Source organism: Heliangelus exortis, chromosome 2 (genome assembly GCF_036169615.1).
Source record: "Heliangelus exortis chromosome 2, bHelExo1.hap1, whole genome shotgun sequence".
NCBI classification, from domain to species: Eukaryota; Metazoa; Chordata; class Aves; order Apodiformes; family Trochilidae; genus Heliangelus; species Heliangelus exortis.
Window position 1 is genome coordinate 30,508,060 of NC_092423.1, and position 18,523 is coordinate 30,526,582.

General features: G+C 36.9%; 1 protein-coding gene across 4 annotated transcripts in view; it reads right to left on the bottom strand.

Annotated features, from left to right (window-relative positions):
- ANO10 (anoctamin 10) overlaps positions 1–18,523 on the bottom strand; it is a 118,458-nt gene that overhangs the window by 77,896 nt on the left and 22,039 nt on the right. Inside the window, exon 11 of one of the 4 annotated variants that reach the window (XR_011724215.1) lies at positions 17,199–17,337. The exons of the other annotated variants lie outside the window; for them this stretch is intronic. The gene's annotated coding sequence lies outside the window, so the exon portion shown is untranslated. The remainder of the gene's footprint in view (positions 1–17,198; positions 17,338–18,523) is intronic. 4 annotated transcript variants of the gene reach the window in all.

Sequence of the window (18,523 nt, forward strand, 5' to 3'; positions counted from 1 at the left end):
CTTCTGTTCAGCAACTCTGGCAGTCATTGATGTCATGAAAATTACCTGGATGATGCACTGCATAGTGTCTCTTTTGATTAGAATTATACATTTTCCACATATTGCAGCATTCAAGCCTTCTCCAACTTTTAAGTAATTCGCTCAGAGTATTGGGATAATTTTAAACTAGTTATTCCAAGATGACCTTTAGAGAGCTCGAAGGTCATGGACCCCTGATCAATTTCATGTTAGATGAGCAACTATATATATTATTTACAATGACTGCTTTTGACCAGCATAGATTTAGGAGCACTCTCACAACAGATTAGCAGGGATGCTGCCTCTGACAAAGGAGTGGAAAATAGGAGTGGAAACATGCAGCTAGATCCAGACAAAAAAAATCTGCCTATAGACATATTGCTTAGGGGATTGAGCCCGAGCTATGAGCCAGTAATGTCAATCACCTTGGGCAGGAGATCTCTTCTATGAGAAGATAACATTAGCTGCAGTAAACTCACCAAATCCCAAGTAAAGTATTTATACTTATTCCATTCTGTAAGTTAGATAAGTGAACAATTTCAATTCCTTGTTTTTCTTCCATCAATAGATGGACTAATGCTTGGCTCTGGTAAAGAAATACCAATCCATCAACTCCACGTTCCTAACTCACAAATAATGAAATTTAATTTTGGTGTAAACCGACTTTAACAACACATATCATGTATCAATTTGGTTATTTTTGTATAAGAAATAGAGGTGTCTTTATATTGAACATTCCCCTTTGTATAAACACACAGGAGCATATTGTATCTATGTACAAAACTTTGTCATCATCAAATTCACAACATGCCTACAATTTTTTTTCCTCCATTTACAATTTAGTGATTAAAGGTATCTGCAGCTAACATTCTAAAATAAACCAGCTTTACCGAGCAACATGGCAGTTCACCAGGAAATAAAAGCACCATGCAGGGACATGGCAAACCAGGACCTTCATTTACAAAGAATCCCTCAAGCAGGAAAACCAATTATCAGATAAAAATAGATTAGCACACAGCCAGGAAAGCTTCAAGCTCACTGAGGGCTTGAAGGAGCACTGACAAAAAACCCCCAACAACTCCAAAAAACACACACATAGTGGCATAAGAGGTTATATAAATTACAAAAGCCCACATTTGGAAGTGGTTGCCAATGCTCTCTGGCAGGCAATGGGAGGCAGTTAACACTGGGAGAAAAAAGAACAAATACAAGAAAATCCATTAAGGAAAGTAACATTTCCCTTGTAGCTCAGACAGAAGAGAAGCCTTTAAAGATCACCCAGCATTCATAGCATTCAGCACTTAAAAGGCCTCTCCTGTGCAAAACAAAGGCAGTGTTCCACTACCTGTCTTCAAAGACAGAGCTAAAACCCAGATTCAATTATACACCAGTACTCAGATTCAAAACCTGAGCCCCTATGATAGTCACCTTCCAGTACCTGAAGGGGGCCTACAGGAAGGCTGGAGATGCACTGTTTGCAAGGGCTTGTAGTGATAGGATGAGGTGCAGTGGTTTTAAATTAGAGAAAAGCAGATTTAGGTTGAATATTATGAAAAAATTCTTTGCCATGATGGTAAAGGAAAAATGGACCAGATTGCCCAGGGAATAGTTTAGGCCTTATCCATAGAGACATTCAAGGTGAGGCTTGATGAGGCTCTGAGCAACCTGATCTAGTGGAGGGTTGGACCAGGTGATCTTCAGAGGTCCCTTCCAGCCCAAAATTATTCTATATAGATCATATATAGATCTATATACAGATGATGAAAATTTAGTCTATTAGGGAACATCTTGGAACCTTGGATCTGGAGGTGGACAGAATATTTATTCAGGAACATGTATTTACAAGTGGTTAATAAATAAAACTAGCAATGTCATAGAAATTAACACTCATGGTCTCAGAAAACTTTATATTTGTTAACAGACACAAATTTGTTACATTAAATCAGTTCTGGACTTAGTTTGCACCTAGAGTAAAATGTTGACATTAACATTTACAACATTAAACTTATCCTTATTGCTTAAACTTCAAGTGGTAAAAATTAAAAAGTGGGTACAGCGTGGAACTAATTTACTTGTGTAAATTACAGTGTGTATTTCTGGAGATATTCAGAAAGTTAATATATGCTTTAAGAATTATGGCAAATCATTAACTGAGATGATAGATCTTTTAATATTTCCAAGCAGAAGGGATTTGATCTAGTCCTTTCTTACTCCTATCCTTTGTACAGTTACATACCTGATGTTCCTGATCTACAAAAACCTCCCAAGTATTGAAATGACACACACATATTTCATTTTAAACTTTTTTTTTTTTTAAATCTCTCTGTCTCTCCAAACAGCTGAGCCTAAGAGCATGAAAAGCTCTGTCTCCAGTTCATAGAAGCAATGAGTATTAACTCAGCACACAGTGACAGAAACTGTTCTGAGAATGAAAACCCCAGCTAAACAGAATCTAGCTCTTCCTGAGCTCATATTTCTGCAAACTGCAGCTGGTTTGCATTCTAACCCATTCCTACCGTTCCACATTTTCTTCTACAAACCACTATAGCACTGTTCTGCTACTTTTCTTCTCTTGGACAAATAGATAAGCTTTCAGATAGGGCAGCTCTCCTCAGGTATCAAATTAGGTTCATAAACTATGGTGACCAAATCTCTAAGATGCAAGATGGCAACAAGACACAAATATCTGGCATTTTACATATTTTGGTGATGGAATCAATCCCTGACTACCTCAAAATGCTGTGAGTCCCTAACACAAATGACCATAGTGATCAAATCCAGCTTGTAACGAGTATCAACCTATCATTTATATGGATGATCCTTGATAAAAGGAATTTATGTTCTTTCCAGTTCCTCCAGCAAGATGTGATATTGGCTCTTCTGACTATCTCTCTCTCTCTGTGTGTTTATTTCACAGCTATTTTGGAATGGTTTGAGGAAAAATGTTTATGTTAGAATATACTATAAGTAGTTAAGGTCGAATGTGTTTTTTTACTCCATCATCTTTTTTATTTAAATGCTCAGAAGAAGTTTACATTCCTCTGCTGGATATTTATAACTGTCTCTCCTGCTCTGAAACACAACCACAGGCACTGCAATTAACATACTGAGAGGTTATCTAGTTACAGAAGCTTTTCTTAAAACCCTACACATCTTCTATCAATGTGCAACCATGTCATTCTCACTGAAGGTCTCGCTTTGGTCCTGCTTTATAGTTCTGCTAAACATATGGGTAGAGTTTCACCTCTAGCATCATTGGACATTTATTTTTATTTTCTCACTGTAAGTCTGATGGTAGTGATACTGTATTTCAATGAACAGATTTGTTGGGCACTAAAACTTCCACTTTTTGCTAAGACAAAAAAGAGAGACGACTTGGTACTTATTGTTTCCTCTTCATAAATTGCAGTCATCTAAAACAAGGTTTAGTCACCCCACCCAACCTTGCACCCCATATTCACATTTGCTTCTCCCTTCTCACAAATCTACTGAACCTCTTTCAAACTAGAATATCAGGGGTATGAAGGGACCTGTGAAGATCAAGCCCAATAACCAGATCAGATCCTTTGCATGCATAGCTACTAATATTAAATGCATGAATGGGTAACACACTTCAGTGCATACTCATCTTCAGACGATAAGCACATCCTTTTTAAGCCATTTTAAACATATCTGATACATACTTGCTCCTTACAAAGTTGCTGAAGTATTTCATACAATGGAAGTACTGTCATTCTTTTTATGGAGAAAACAAGTGCCAAAGAAAAATGTCAGGGCTGGAAGATTACTGTTGCCTCTGTGCCATGCACTTGTATTCAGACTGGTTTTACTTCCAAGCATAGCAGAACCAAACTCTTTCTCTTTACAGTATGAAAAGTAAAAAAAAAAAAAAATTAAAACATCAGTAGTTGTATCAAAGCAATTTGAGATTAAAAAGAAAAATCTCACTCTTAAAATATAACAAAAAGAAACTGATAATTCTCACTGACCTAAATCTAAAAGAAGTGGCAACGCCAACAATAAAGCAGAATCTGAATGAGCTAATGTTGCATCGATCAGCTCCAGAAACAATTCTGCAGCTGCCACAGCAACAAGCAAATGAGCCAGCCAAGAGACCAGAAAAGATGTCAAAGAAGAGGTCAAGGTTTGGGAGCCAGAACTTGGCATCTGGGTCTTACAGCTGTCAGGGACACTCATGAGAGAAGTCACTGTTGTCTACAATTTTTGGAAACAGTCAGGAAACAGGAAGAGGAAAAAAATCCCCAAATCTTTATCTACAGCTATGAAGAGCCAAGTTAGTGCTGAAAGGAGATACACGCCACCATTTGTTTTGTCACTGCACTGTGACACCAAGCCACTGGGCCAAATGAGAAAAGTATTATTTGCACTGAAATACAGTTTTGTAGTGGTGTGGGACATCAGACTTCCAAAGAGGTGGCTTCTTTCGGAAAAGAAGTATCAGTATCAGATAGAAATAAAAACTAGACAGGTATGATGGTTTTGTGTTTAAAAAAAAAAAATTACTTAGGAAATACTAGGGTTTTTTTAAAGGGGGATATTCTGTCAGACTTTCATTTAAACCCTTCATTGGTATACAATCAACAGTTTTGTTGCCAAATTGTATGTACTTTTTTATAAAAATAAGAAAAAAAAATGTTGAGAAAAGATTAAGCTGCACTGTCTACAATAGGGAATTCATATTTGCTAATCACAGACAAAACTCAGACTGACAACTGTACATTTTAAGACCCATTAAGTAGAACTTGCAGGATCTCTGAACAAAGGAAGAGAATCAGACAAACAACTCTGGTTTTGCAAAAATTAATTTTAAGCGCATATGCATGCAGAACTCCAAAGCTAGTAGGAGTTTTCAGAAAAGCTGTCCCCACAGATTCTCTGCTGACAAGCCAAGCAACTGCCAAACAATGTTTAAAAACAAAAGAGAGACTCTTGGAAAGTGCCAAAAGAGATGTTATGTTCTGCCACTACAACTCAAGCTTTATGAACAGGAAAGAGAGGATCCTTGCACCAAGATTCTTACTGGCACTGTGAACGCGGCACATTCCGTACTGAGCTGATGCCCAAGGGAATATCTTGCATGTCAGTGTGGACTGTAAAAACGAAGAAATGCCCAGCTGTGATGCAAAGCAAAATAGAAGTAAAAAACAAGATAATGCAAATTATGTCAAAAAATGAATAGCTCTGGCAAAGAGGTGCACGGTTCAGAATAAACAAAAAAACTCTTTTAAAACATAAGTTGATGGAATATTTTCATTTGTTTTCTCCAGTCTTTTCTTACTCCTAATCACCCTCCATGCCTAGCTGCAGATTGAGATACAATCTATTTCATTTTCTGAGTTTTAGAAGAACTAGAATTAGTTTTTGCTAGTTCATTATATTCTCAACTCTTTAGTCTGATACCCATCCCTTCGATGGCACAATTCCATATGTGGTGCTTTTCTCCATTTTACTTGGACTGAGGGAAAGCATCAGAAAGCTGTCTGAAGGCAACCTTTTAAATCACACATTTCACTATTATACAAATAAGCCCTCTAGTGGTAAAATAATTGTGAGACCTACCATATCCGGAGTTTCTATGCACCTCCTCTCCAGGATAAAAATCTTACTCTTGCAAGATCTCCTAACTAAAGTTTGTCCAGTGACAGCCTATCAGAAACCTCTTGTTGAAAGCTGTTCATTTCAGACAACAAGTTTGCTTTATCTTAGGCATGACTGCATGCCTTGGTTATTGAATCCAGTGTTAAAAACAAAATAATCAACAAAGAATAAAACTGCCGATAAAAGTACAAAGCTAATTTAGTACAATGCCACAGCATTCTTTCAATTTTAGAAATTTTTTAAAAGTATACTAAGACACAAATAAAACTCCACCACTTACCTAAACCTTTTGATTACCAGAATCATAAGTGAAAGCTAGAATGCTTTTAATTCTAAACTACTACAGCATTTCCTTTCCCTTTCTTAAGTGTATATATCCTCTACTTTGAAATACTAGTCAGTGAACTGAAAACAAAAACATTACCAACACTGTCCTCTGGTTTGTGGCAGTGATCTGCATTATGACTGGCAAAATGCTGTCAAGGCATCAAATATTTTAACTCAGATAGCAACTCAGATTGAAACACTTCCAGGTTTAACACTGTCAAATATTCCTAACTCTTATGTTACAATTTCAGAACAGACAACTAGCACACCATCTAGTTTTAAAATAAGACAGCTGTACCTGAAATTAACAAGTACAAGTAAAAAACTTCCATCCACGCACTTGTCCTCTTCAACACAGTAACCCAGCAAATTGTTATTACACAAAAAATGGACAAAAGAAACTGTGAACACTAAAAGAAATATTTCATAGTTCAGTCATTCTGAATTAGAACTCATTTCCACTTACTCAGAACTTCTAATGGAGCAGAATTATCTGGTGCTTGTCCAGATCAGTGCTTTCACTATATTTTTAGTGCCTCAATAGCTCCTTGACAGTATCATGGTGTATTTGCAGTATCACATTCTGTTGTAATGGCAGACTATGCTGGGAGAGATCACTAAGGGCCTTCCCCAAAACACTGCTTATCCAACAACATCTCACACTTTGTTTTGAGTAGATGCAAATATAAGAAACTTCAGCACACCATCAACTCACAGAACAGAACCCTGTCTTTTTTCACTGGGATAAACCTGCACCCTACCTAGTTAAATTTAAAATGGAGACTTCTTCAGAAATGCCAGTGCCAACAAAACTCTACCAACACACAAAAATTTAAACTTTCTGGCCTACATAGACCTTTTCTGCATGATTTTTGCCTACCACTGAAATGTTTCAACACAGACCTGCCCATGCCTTGATACAACAGTAATTGGTTATAATTCAGAGAGCAGCAGCAGAGGATGAATAACATTTTGTTATAATTTCTTTGACAGCTAGAAACCAATTTCTAAAAAAAAACCCATGTATTTTTGAATTTTTTTGCCAAGCCATTCACAAAATAAATCATAGTGCAGGAATGCGTAGACTCTCAAATGTGGGTTGAGAAGCAACAATAAAAGTAAATCTAACTCATCTGACAAGACGTTGATAGTAACTGTGTCACTCCTACAGCCCATTAAATCAAATTATTGAATAGGAATGCAAAGGCACACAACTGACTGAAGAAGAAAATCCCTCCAACAGTAATTGTTAACAACTGTCAGGCTGGAAGGACTGTCCTCTGGTGGCCTACAAATATCTGTGACAGATCAGACCCCAGTTTCGTTAACAATTTTGGTGATTAAACAGGAAAATCTGCTTAAGAACTGTACATATGGTACCAAGAAAGTAGTGCTCTGAAGAGCAGGATTAGAACACAGTGATCCTGAAAAACTAAAGAAATAGTCTTAATGAACAAGACCAGATTCAGTAAAAATAAACACAAATAGCTACACACCAAAAGACGTATAGCATCAACCCAGAAAAAGAGAAAGGAGACTCAGTACAAGGTCATAGAAGAAAAGATTTAAAAAAAAAAAAATTGACATGCTAAACAAAGCATCACATTCAACATAGGATGTACTTCACATACATATATGATGTACTTGAACTTTTCTGTATTCAGAATCATAGAATTGGCTGGGTTGGAAGGGACCTCAGAGATCATCAAGTCCAACCCTTGATCCACTACCACTGCAGTTACCAGACCATGGCACTGAGTGCCACATCCAGTCTCTTTTTAAATATCTCCAGGGATGGAGAATCCACCACTTCCCTGGGCAGCCCATTCCAATGCTTGATCACCCTCTCTGTAAAGAAATTCTTTCTAATGTCCAACCTAAACCTCCCCTGGCACAACTTGAGACCGGGCCCTCTTGTCTTGCTGAGAGTTGCCTGGGAAAAGAGACCAACCCCCACCTGGCTACAACCTCCTTTCAGGGAGTTGTAGAGAGTGATGAGGTCTCCTCTGAGCCTCCTCTTCTCCAGGCTGAACAGCCCCAGCTCCCTCAGCCTCTCTTCATAGGATCTGTGCTGGAGTCCCTTCACCAGCCTGGTTGCCCTCCTTTGGACCTGCTCCAGGACCTCGATATCCTTCCTGAACTGAGGGGCCCAGAACTGGACACAGTACTCGAGGTGTGGCCTCACCAGCGCTGAGTACAGGGGCAGAATCACTTCCTTGGACCTGCTGGCCACGCTGTTCCTGATACAGGCCAGGATGCCATTGGCCTTCTTGGCTACCTGGGCACACTGCTGGCTCATGTTCAGCTTCCTGTCTATCCAAACTCCAAGGCAGTAAAGCTTATGCATTTGCATCTGGTTTCAGTTATAATTTAAAGAAAACAGAAACCAAGTATTTTGAAATAAGATGACCTCTGAGGAAGATCTGAAAGATTTTGAGATCATATAGTTTAAAAAACATAAAGACATCATAGCAGTCTGAAGGTCTTATGAAGAAAGGAGTGACCAATTATTTTTCTGTACTAGAATAGCAGTCAGTTTAACTTGTACCAGGGAGATTTTGTTTAAAAGTTTTCTAACCACAAGAATAGAAAGTACTTTGGAAGGCTGAAGATGCCCATGCCAGGAAACTCACACCTCCTAAGGCTGGTCAAGGCACACATGATCCTGTCTCAGAGAAGGGAATGGAAAGTGAGATAACCTAAACATAGGAGTAGCGTCCACAAAACATTCTCAATCTTCATTCCACAACAAACCAGACCAAAGGAGATGCTACACTGTACTGCAGCTCCTCCACTTTCAAACAACCACTCATGTTTTCTCTGGATGAAAAATAGAATGGACAGGAGCAGAGGGAGAATGATATGCTTGAGCCCCATCTTGACAAAGCCAAGCTTTGTCTAAGGCAGACATCAAAACACTAGGTAGCCCTCCCAGGTCTCCACTCTTTCAACACAGATTTTCTAGATGTAGCTATACAGTTTATAGCTACAGATAGTAGTAAGGCACAAAAACTGTCATATGAACTTTAAGCCTTGATTTTTTTTCAAAAAAAAATCCAAGCTATTCTGTTATAAACTGTACACACATGCATAAGAACATGTTTGCACCAGCAGAAATGTATCAATATTATTGTACCAAGGCAAAATCTCTAGACAATGGCCAAAAGGAAAATGACAAAGCAGAAGGGTTTTTTTTATTTGAAGAGTCCAAGTTGTAATTCTCCCAAACTTTAAAAGAAGCCACAATACAAATCTTTACAGATTAGCCACAATTGCTTTGTGAGATCAAAACAAGCATCTGTCTCTTTTATTGCTTGTAATATGCTCCTATCACTTGCTCTATCTCTGCTGCTCAGATGTCTTCAGAGGGAAGCTGAGCAAAGCAAGTCACAGCTGCATTTATTAGTACAATGTGACATTGCAAAGGAAGCTGGATTCCCTCCCCCTTTTTGTTCAGTGTTTCTATTTAGAAAGGCAATTCTTGCATATAGCTTCCCTAGATAAAATTTGAGAAATATATCAAACAGCTGTATTCTTACACTTCAGCTTTAGAAGACATTTTACAATGTACAGCTCTTGATCCAGTGCAATACAAATTATTTGGTATTTAAACTGTAACTACAGATATTGTATTCTACATTGGCTGGGAGGGAGGGCCCGAGGGGAGAGCAAGCTGCCATTACTGTAACTCACTCCACCTTCCAAAAGGGTTAAGAAAGGGGAGAGGAGACATTGGAAAACAGACTGAAAACTGCAGATTTTGAACCTCTCCTTTTAAAGATTTACAACAGAATAAAATTATAATACTAGAACAGAGCATTCGTACAGGGAGAGGCACCCCCAACACTTGTTCGTCATCAACTGTTCCTTCTCTGTAGTTCAGGGTAGTTCAGGCCTCAGTGTAACCTTCACGGCACCTGAGATTGCTTGGAAAAGCATAAGCAACATGAAAGATTCATAGAACAGAAAAAACAAAGTGGTAGAAGGTTCTACCTCTACTCAGCAAATTCAGAACTTGCAGTTTCAGACTGAGACACCGACAATGCAGGTGTTGAAGAACCACCTAGGCAATCAGCAGCTACATTTCATGCTACACGTGGTCTCCAGGATAGGCACCAAGATAAATCCAAACCAGAAGTGCTAAAATGGCAGATCCACTCGTTCCTTCTGACATATCCAAACTCAGTTTTATTTGGCCATGGCAGAAGCATCCAAGTTTACAGAAGGCCAATCCACGAGCCTATTGACATAATGGTACCAGTGGCACCTCCACAGGGAGGAGGAACAGGGCCACATCCTATTCTTGCCACTGTCTGTGCTTTTGACTCTTAAAGGACACTTTGCAGTCAGAATTTAGAAGTGATTTTATAGTCTCCTGTAATCACAGGCAGCGAAACTGAAACAGGAGCACTTCAAGAAAATACTTTGCAGCCTGGGTTGTGGATTGCTTGTTCAACTGTAAAGAGTTAATTCTCAAATACTCCCTATGTACATGTTTTATGCTGCTTAAAAAATAGTGATACATTTTCCCCAGAATGATGTTGTTAAAGTGGTATGAAAACCACTGGGAAAATGTCACACCAATATCCGCTATATTTCTCCTGACTGTTCCTGCATTTCCTATAATTACACAGGAAATAAAGCAGGACTACCAAATGCAACTAGTGTTAGAATAAACTAATACTTCCATTTTTTCCAACATCCAGCTTCAAGACATACCAACTTATCTGTTACAAACTGCTCCTAGTATAGCCATCTCTTTTCAAAAATGAAGCTTTTTCCAGGAGTCAGAAGAACAATAAATTAGTTTAATTTAATAACTTTATTTGCTAAGATGCAACAGTAAAAATTTAAACATTTCCTTTCGTGAACTGTTTATTCCCTTTTCACCATACTTAAAGCAAGTTTCACTCAGAATTTGCCATGGTTGTGAGCTTCTGAAAAAAATGCACTGAGATGCAGATAAACTCAAATTTTGCAAACACTATTTCAAGTTTACTAAAAGTTAACCTTACATTTGATATTGGTTTATCTGTTATCACTATACCACACACACATGCAGTTACTTTTTTATCTGATGACAAGTGCTATGACTAAAACTAACCTTGTTCAAACATATTATGGTTTATGAACTTCCAGCAGCTTCTAACTGTATCTCCTTTGTATTATTCATTTTAGAGATTTAGCTGACTATAGGCATGCATTAGAAATCTCTCATGACTTCAAAAGGACTATTCAAGGTATTAGAATAGAAAGAAGCAGCACACCAGGTGCCACTGCCACAGCTGATGAAAAATCCCTTAGAAAATTACACAGCATTTCACTAATTTCTTCTATCAAAAGAGTGAAATTCTGGATTGAAACTTCCTTCCAGTCAAAGATAAAAATTCAGAGCAAAACTGAATTTATTAAGCCCTACTTCTTTTGACACTACTCGTGACCATCTTCAGTCTGTGTGTAAAAAAAATGTTTTCACAGACTGTTGAAAATTATACTACAGCCTTCCAGTCCTGTACTGATTTTTCTTGCACAATTTGAGTTTCAGAATCAGTTTTCAGCTAAGTGTGACAGGCAGTTCTCAGCAGTTAAAAATCAAAACAAAGCAAGCAAGCAAAAAACAAAGGGTTGGTTAGGTTTTATATATATTTATAAAAACCTCAGATCTTAAAAACCAAATTATGCTTTGGAACTTTTTCTAAAAAAGGTCAGGGAGGAAAAAAACTATAGCAACAATGTCAGCTCATTTTTAAAATAAGAGGCTATAGAATTCATGCTACCAGTTTCCAATAAAATACTACTAATTACAATACTGTATAACAAAGTTAGAAACATGAATGTAAAAGTTGATCCAGAAGGCTTAACACTCTAATCTAGCATGGCTGAAGTTATTGCAAAGAAAATTTAATAAAAGAAAAATTCTTCTGCGATGTTATAACTGGAAAACACAAACAACAATATTACGTCATCAAGACTCTCTGAAAAGAGAAATTTATGTCTAATTGACAATACAGAGGCTCCAACACATGTACGACTGAATTTCTCCTGCTCTTTGCAGACAGTTTTACTGTCTTGTTCTCCACCAATTTTCCAGCTGCAGCTGCAAACCACCTAATTTAGAATCATAGAATCAAAGAATATGCTGAGTTGAAAGGGACCCACCAAGATCATCAAATCCAGCTCCCAGGATCATACCATCTGCCTGAGAGCATCATCCAGATGCTTCTTGAACTCAGGCAGGCTCAGTGCCATAACTAATTCCCTGGGGAGCCTGTCCTCTGAGTGAAAAACCTTTTCTTAATATCTAACTCAAAATTCCCCTGATTCAGCATCCTATTTTCTATCTTAGAATTGCCTTACCCACTCAGAGCCACTCATTTCCATGCACAGTCATGTGAGGATACAAATGATGAATGGGAATCATTCCCCAGCACTACACATGGTTAGAAAAACTAAGCAAACAGACCAAAAAAAACATACCACTTCAGACAAGGAAGTTAAATTTCAGAGATGGGGAAAATGTCACAGCCCCTGAGAAGGAAGACTCTTAGTAAGGATGACACGAAGAAACACTAGTGCAAAACTGCATCACAGCTGTATGGAAATCTGGTACCTGAATCCCAGAGCTCTATCTGTTCTCTAGGAAATGCCAGTATCCAGGCTTGTGATGAAAGCTATGAATATCACGTTTGCAGAAAATTATTTAAATAATTTAGCTGACTAAACTAATGCATGATTTACAAAGCAAAACAATTCAGTTGCACAAAATGCTAAGCCAGCCTTTGAACAGCTGTGAAACCAAGAGGCTGTGCATGTTCATACTCTATCTTATCATTAAACAATTACTGCTCTTAAGTGGAAGGTAAACAAGAAATATTAATGGATATTAACTTGGCTTTTGTACTTCCAACTGACAGCAAGGAAGCAGTACATGCTGACTAGGCTTGAGATGGAAGTATCATTTTTATACATTAGAGAAAACTTCTTCATAGGAAATATTAAGGTGCGTTTTAAAGAGACCTGAAAGTCTGATTCTTATTAAGTCATTTAAAACATCTTGTCTCCAAAGATCTCTTCTCTATTTATCTTCTCTTTTGAAGTTTTGTTATTTTGGTAGCTTTGCACAATCCCAGAGGAACTGAAATAATATTCCCACTCAGTATTCTCATGTTTTCCCAGGCTGACACTTCTGAAGCACTAATTAGTATAGTTAAGGAATATCTCTCTTCCAGGAAGAATTTCTTCCTCATCCAATCTTCTTAACATATGGATGGCTTAAAAATCCAGCAGTATCTACCAGATAATTTTAAGGGCTTCCTCTTCACATGATTTCTTCACCTCCACTATAATGTCACACCCACATCGACAGTAACCAATTTAGAGTTAAAAGTCTTTCTTACACAAACAACTGAAAAAAGAGCAGAGAAAGGCTAGAAAAATCCATCATTAAGCTAAGAGTATATTAACATTAGTTGCTTAACTAGCTTTTTACTGTAAAATAATTAAAGTTCTCTTGAAATAGTGGATATGCTACTGTATAAAAGCATTGCAGTTTCATATGCTGCTCCAGCCATCTCATTTTCAGTAATTACATAAATCCTTAAAATTGTTTACGCTGCAAATCACCAGATTCTGGGAATTCATTTTGAGGAAGCATGACTACAACAAAGACATGCGTGTATCTTAGGATAAAAATCACGATTTTAATTGCATCACCCTAAAGTGAGGAGTGAAAATTACTGTCAAAATAATTTAAATGCTTCAATTGGGGTAGACACAATAAGAAAACGTATCAACACATTTCAGTTATCCAAGTTTAAGAACCTGATGCAATACAGCACTTCCTTGCTGTCCTACACATTCCTACACATATCCACATATTTAACACATTTTAGTGTTTGTACATGGCTTGAGCAGCACAATTCATTCAACTCTATGACTACTTTTCAACTTCCAACACAGCAAATTGAGAATCTAGAAAAGGAATGTTTTGAGAAAAGAACAGAAAGTAAGGAAGAACACAGTAAAATGACTCACAGACAGGAAAATACAACAGTGTTATTTCAAATTGATTTCAAAAAGCCATTGGACTATTTAAGAACAAACATATGTTAATATGCATTTTCCTTTCTATCCTAGCAAAAAGCTACAGAACACAACCAGGAACTACAGACTTACTGAGATTGATAATTTTTTTAAGATTTGTTTTTATCCTGTGAAGCCTTTGCCATTAAACTACTACACAGTGACCAAAAACTACTCTAAATCAGAATGCGTATCTCCAATCAACCAGCAGATGGCACTAAAAAGATCTAAGATTAATTTTGATTTTGGAAACATCGTGTTAATGTACAACCAGAAAAAGATTAACTGCATTAATATGGTCCCAGGACTCTGGTTCAGTGGTAGGCATTTGTAAAATTTTATATAGAAAAACCCATGAATCCTACCCCCATCTGGAAGGTTAAAACTCTCACCGAGGTGAGAAAAAAAACCCGAGACCAATCTGTTCCTGTTACTAATTTTTCATAATTTTATATTCAAACTGAACCTACAATTTTAAGAATCTTTTGCAAAGTATGCTACTTCTGCATCTGAGGTAGAGGTATTCTTGAATAGAAACAATATTAACAATATGTTAATTGAATCACCAGTGGTTGGATTGACCTTTTTTGCCATTCAGAACGAGTAATGGTGCAGAATTATTTTATGTATGTATACATCAATGGACCAAATAATTACACAAATTACATTAAGTGAATTTTTCTATTTGCCTTTCTGTGATTTCCAATTTTTGTCACAATTGCAAGGGTAGCTAGTTTTTGGCTAGGATATCTATTTCACAAAAATAAAGCACCTGATGAAAAAGCCTGATAAATATTTTCTCAAGAAAGAACTGTAAAGCTGTCAGTAAGGTTTGTACCTTACCATGAAACATTTCAGAGAAAGAGTCTTATGTATAACTTCCTAATTTATACTAATTCATTAAAGCTAAATAATAAATTATTTTTCCCTATACTTTTAAGAATTAGACAGAAATTTGCCATGGAAAGAATTAAACAATAGATTAGGATGCCCAGAAAAGTGGTGGATTTTCCTTCCCTGAAACTATTCAAGTCTTTGCTTATTTGACAAGACAGGGATAACTTAATCTAGGGTCCTGCTTTCAGCAGAAGATTGGACCAAATAATCTCCAGAGATCCCTTCCAACCTAGATTACTCTCTGATTCTGTATGTGAAACTCTGCAGCTACTGTCGTTTTAATTAGTACCCGTCATAAACACTAAAATAATTTAGAAAAAAAAAATCATAGCTGTTTTACTTTAACTTTGCACTGTTGTAACTCCACTAGTGTCAAGAGATTTATGTATGTGTGTATACTGATACAGCTAATTTTTCTGATTTTTTTCCAATTTCTTTACCATATAAAGTTAGGCAACATGCAAGTGTACTTTACATATTTGCTAAATCCAAAACTCCTGAATTCTACATGAATAAAGCTGTCTGCTCCACACAGGCAGAATACTACACCATGCAGAACCATGCCTCACTTCCACCCTGCCAGAATGGAGTCATGTACATTACTGTTAAGAAATAAGCCAACTAGTACTGATAGCTAAAAAATTGAAGTTAAAAACAAACAAACAGCTTTATCAGGAAAAATCAGATAGCATTGAAATCTGATGTAAAACATAGAAGGATTTTTTCTTTAAAGGAAATAAAGAATAGACTTCAATTTTGACATTACAAGGCACCTGAAATTCCTTTTGCACAGGAACTGGATTCAAAAGATCTTCAATAGCACTGAGGATGCAATGCTTACTAATTTGCAAGTTTATCTAGAAAGCACAGTATGATGGTACCTATAACCAGATGACAAATAAAGCTGCTCATTTACTAGAATCCAAAGTGCTTGACCCTGGTAGTGTTTCCCAGCTTCTTTGGCACATTAATTTCAGAAATAACTGACAAGTTTACTGCTGAGCTAACTGAATATTGAGGGCATTTCATTAGGAGAGCTCAGCAGAAGCTCAAAGAGCTTCTATTGTACACCAGGAGGCCTTTGATGGAGAAATACTCTTTAATAAAGTGGAACTCTAGAGAAATGCAGATGTTCCAGGCAACTCCCAGCCACTTTGATTTTGGATCAGCTAACACTTTTAAAGGTAACACCATTAACTTTTCTGCTTTATTAACAAGCTATGATTCCTGCTTTCCAGCCTTTGATAAATGGACTGTCAGCTCCTCTTCACAAAGAAAAAACAAAGCTTAAGAAAGTAATATACCTCTTACAAAACTGACTTTTAGACATATTTATACTTCTATGAAGCTTATGAAGACCTATTTCAAATCCTTATGAGGACCCCATGAAATTAAATCCACACAGCCCAACTGTTTATTAAGTCATGTTTACTACAAATACCCTAGTCCTGTCCTTAAGCTAAGGTCCTAGTTTTCATCTATAACAGAGATGATTATATTATTCTCAAAACTGTATTTGTAGATTGTAAGGTCAGATTTTATACTACAGCTATCGAGAGGGCCCTCCATTTTTAATTAGTATTTCCAAGCTAATCCCCAAATGCCCTGACGTGAGGTAAAATATGCAGGCTAAGAGCACTTCTGCATAAAAGATTTCCATTCATTTACTACATCTGAGTGCTGCACACATAGTTACTTTTGGAGATTAGGATATATTGATGTTAAGCAGTACTTTACAGCTACTGCTTCAAAACACCCTTACTGATGTACAGTTTAAAAAAAAAAAAATCACTACTAAGAGTTGTACATACAACTGATTTCTTGGACTCAACATTTAGAGTAGTTCTGAAACTGATTCTTTAACATTCTTTGAATTTATGAGAGTCTACACTGAAAAGAAATAGTAAGCAGGAACAAAACTCTCTGTCAAACATTTTCAAAGAATAAAAAAGCACTACAGAACTGAGGACACACTTTGTTTTAACCCAGCTCCCCAACTATTTGCCAATTTCTTCAGGGTACTTTCCTCTCTTTTTTTTTTTTAAATCTGTTTAAGTAGTCAGAGGTGATGGGGAACAGTTCCACACAAGGGCAGACACTTGCTTGGAATGTCCTACATTGTGCCCATGGTTCATACCAGAAGTATGCACCTATGGTAAAACCTGAAGAATTAAACACACTACAGGATATAACTATTTTTAAATAATTCTGTTAGTAAGGGTGTACTGTTTCCTGCTTTAAGGACATTCACCTACTTCTTTTTGTTTGAAAACTGCACTTGCTGCACTCAGTTAGCATCCATCCATAAGTAAAAGAGGGGAGTTTCATGATTCTGCTCCTAGTTCAAATCATGTTGCCATGGAAGCAGATGTTGGATTGATGAAAATAGGTCAACTGTTCAAAAAAGAAAATAAATAACTGTTTTAATACTTTAAAACTATTGTTATTACTTTAATGCTTGCCATTATTTATGATGAAATGCTTAATATTTTATTCTATTTAATTAACATTTACTTTGCTGATATAATATGTACTTCCACCAAAACTGTAGACAAGTTGTTAATGGAAAAAAAAATATTTTGCATAAATCTGCAGGGATTGAGTACAGAATGCCTACAAGAATCTCACATTCTTCATTATATCTGTACTGAGCAATATCAAATGTTGCCATATAAACATGTTTCCATTCAAACAGTTTTAGTGTTATTATTAAAAAGTACTAATATTTTTGGTGGAAAAAAAAAATCAGGACATTGCTAATACCTATGCTTGGTTTTGGTAAGAAACAGTCCATTTTCTGCTTAGCTTTGCATCAAACAGATACATAAATATTAAACTGGAGTCTCAAGTACTTAAACCTCATATAAGTATCTAATGACAGCTAAGATTTAAGTAGGTTACCCCACCAATTGACCATGTGAAAGCATACATAGCCTACTAACAGACATTTCTTGTGTCCCTTAACATTTTCACACTTCCTGCCAGGGTACTGTCAAAATAGCATGAACACACTGAAAAATACCCATCTTCACCTGCAACAACCACCAGAAAGTAAAATTACTCACCTTGCATCACATCTTTCTGTATCTCTACTGATGATCTAAAATGCTTTTCTATCAACACCCTGACAACTCCGACATAATTTTTTCGTACCTTGACACTGATACACTTTAGATGCATCAGCTCTGTCCTAGAGGTTTAGTGTGATATATTCTGTTCCTGAATTTTTCTTTACAACTGAAATGCAGAGTCTAACCATTAATACAGCAAAGGTGAACGGGAATACTGCCGTTTCATGCCCCTCATAGTTCAGCTATCTCCTTGCAAACAAAGTAATACTTACACGAAATAATCAGTGGTACCTAAGTCTCACACATTTAATCCAGCACACACCTACAGTACCATTGTGTCTTCCACAGACAGTTGCTCCTGCCCAGCTCCCTTACACCAGTGAACTGGGTCAGACACAGCTTCTCCCAGATCAATCCCTAATTTGATTCACCATTCACCAGATAAAAGAAAGTGCCAGTCTAAGACAGGAATAAATAACCATGAAGCAAAGGAAAAAAAACCATCTCTT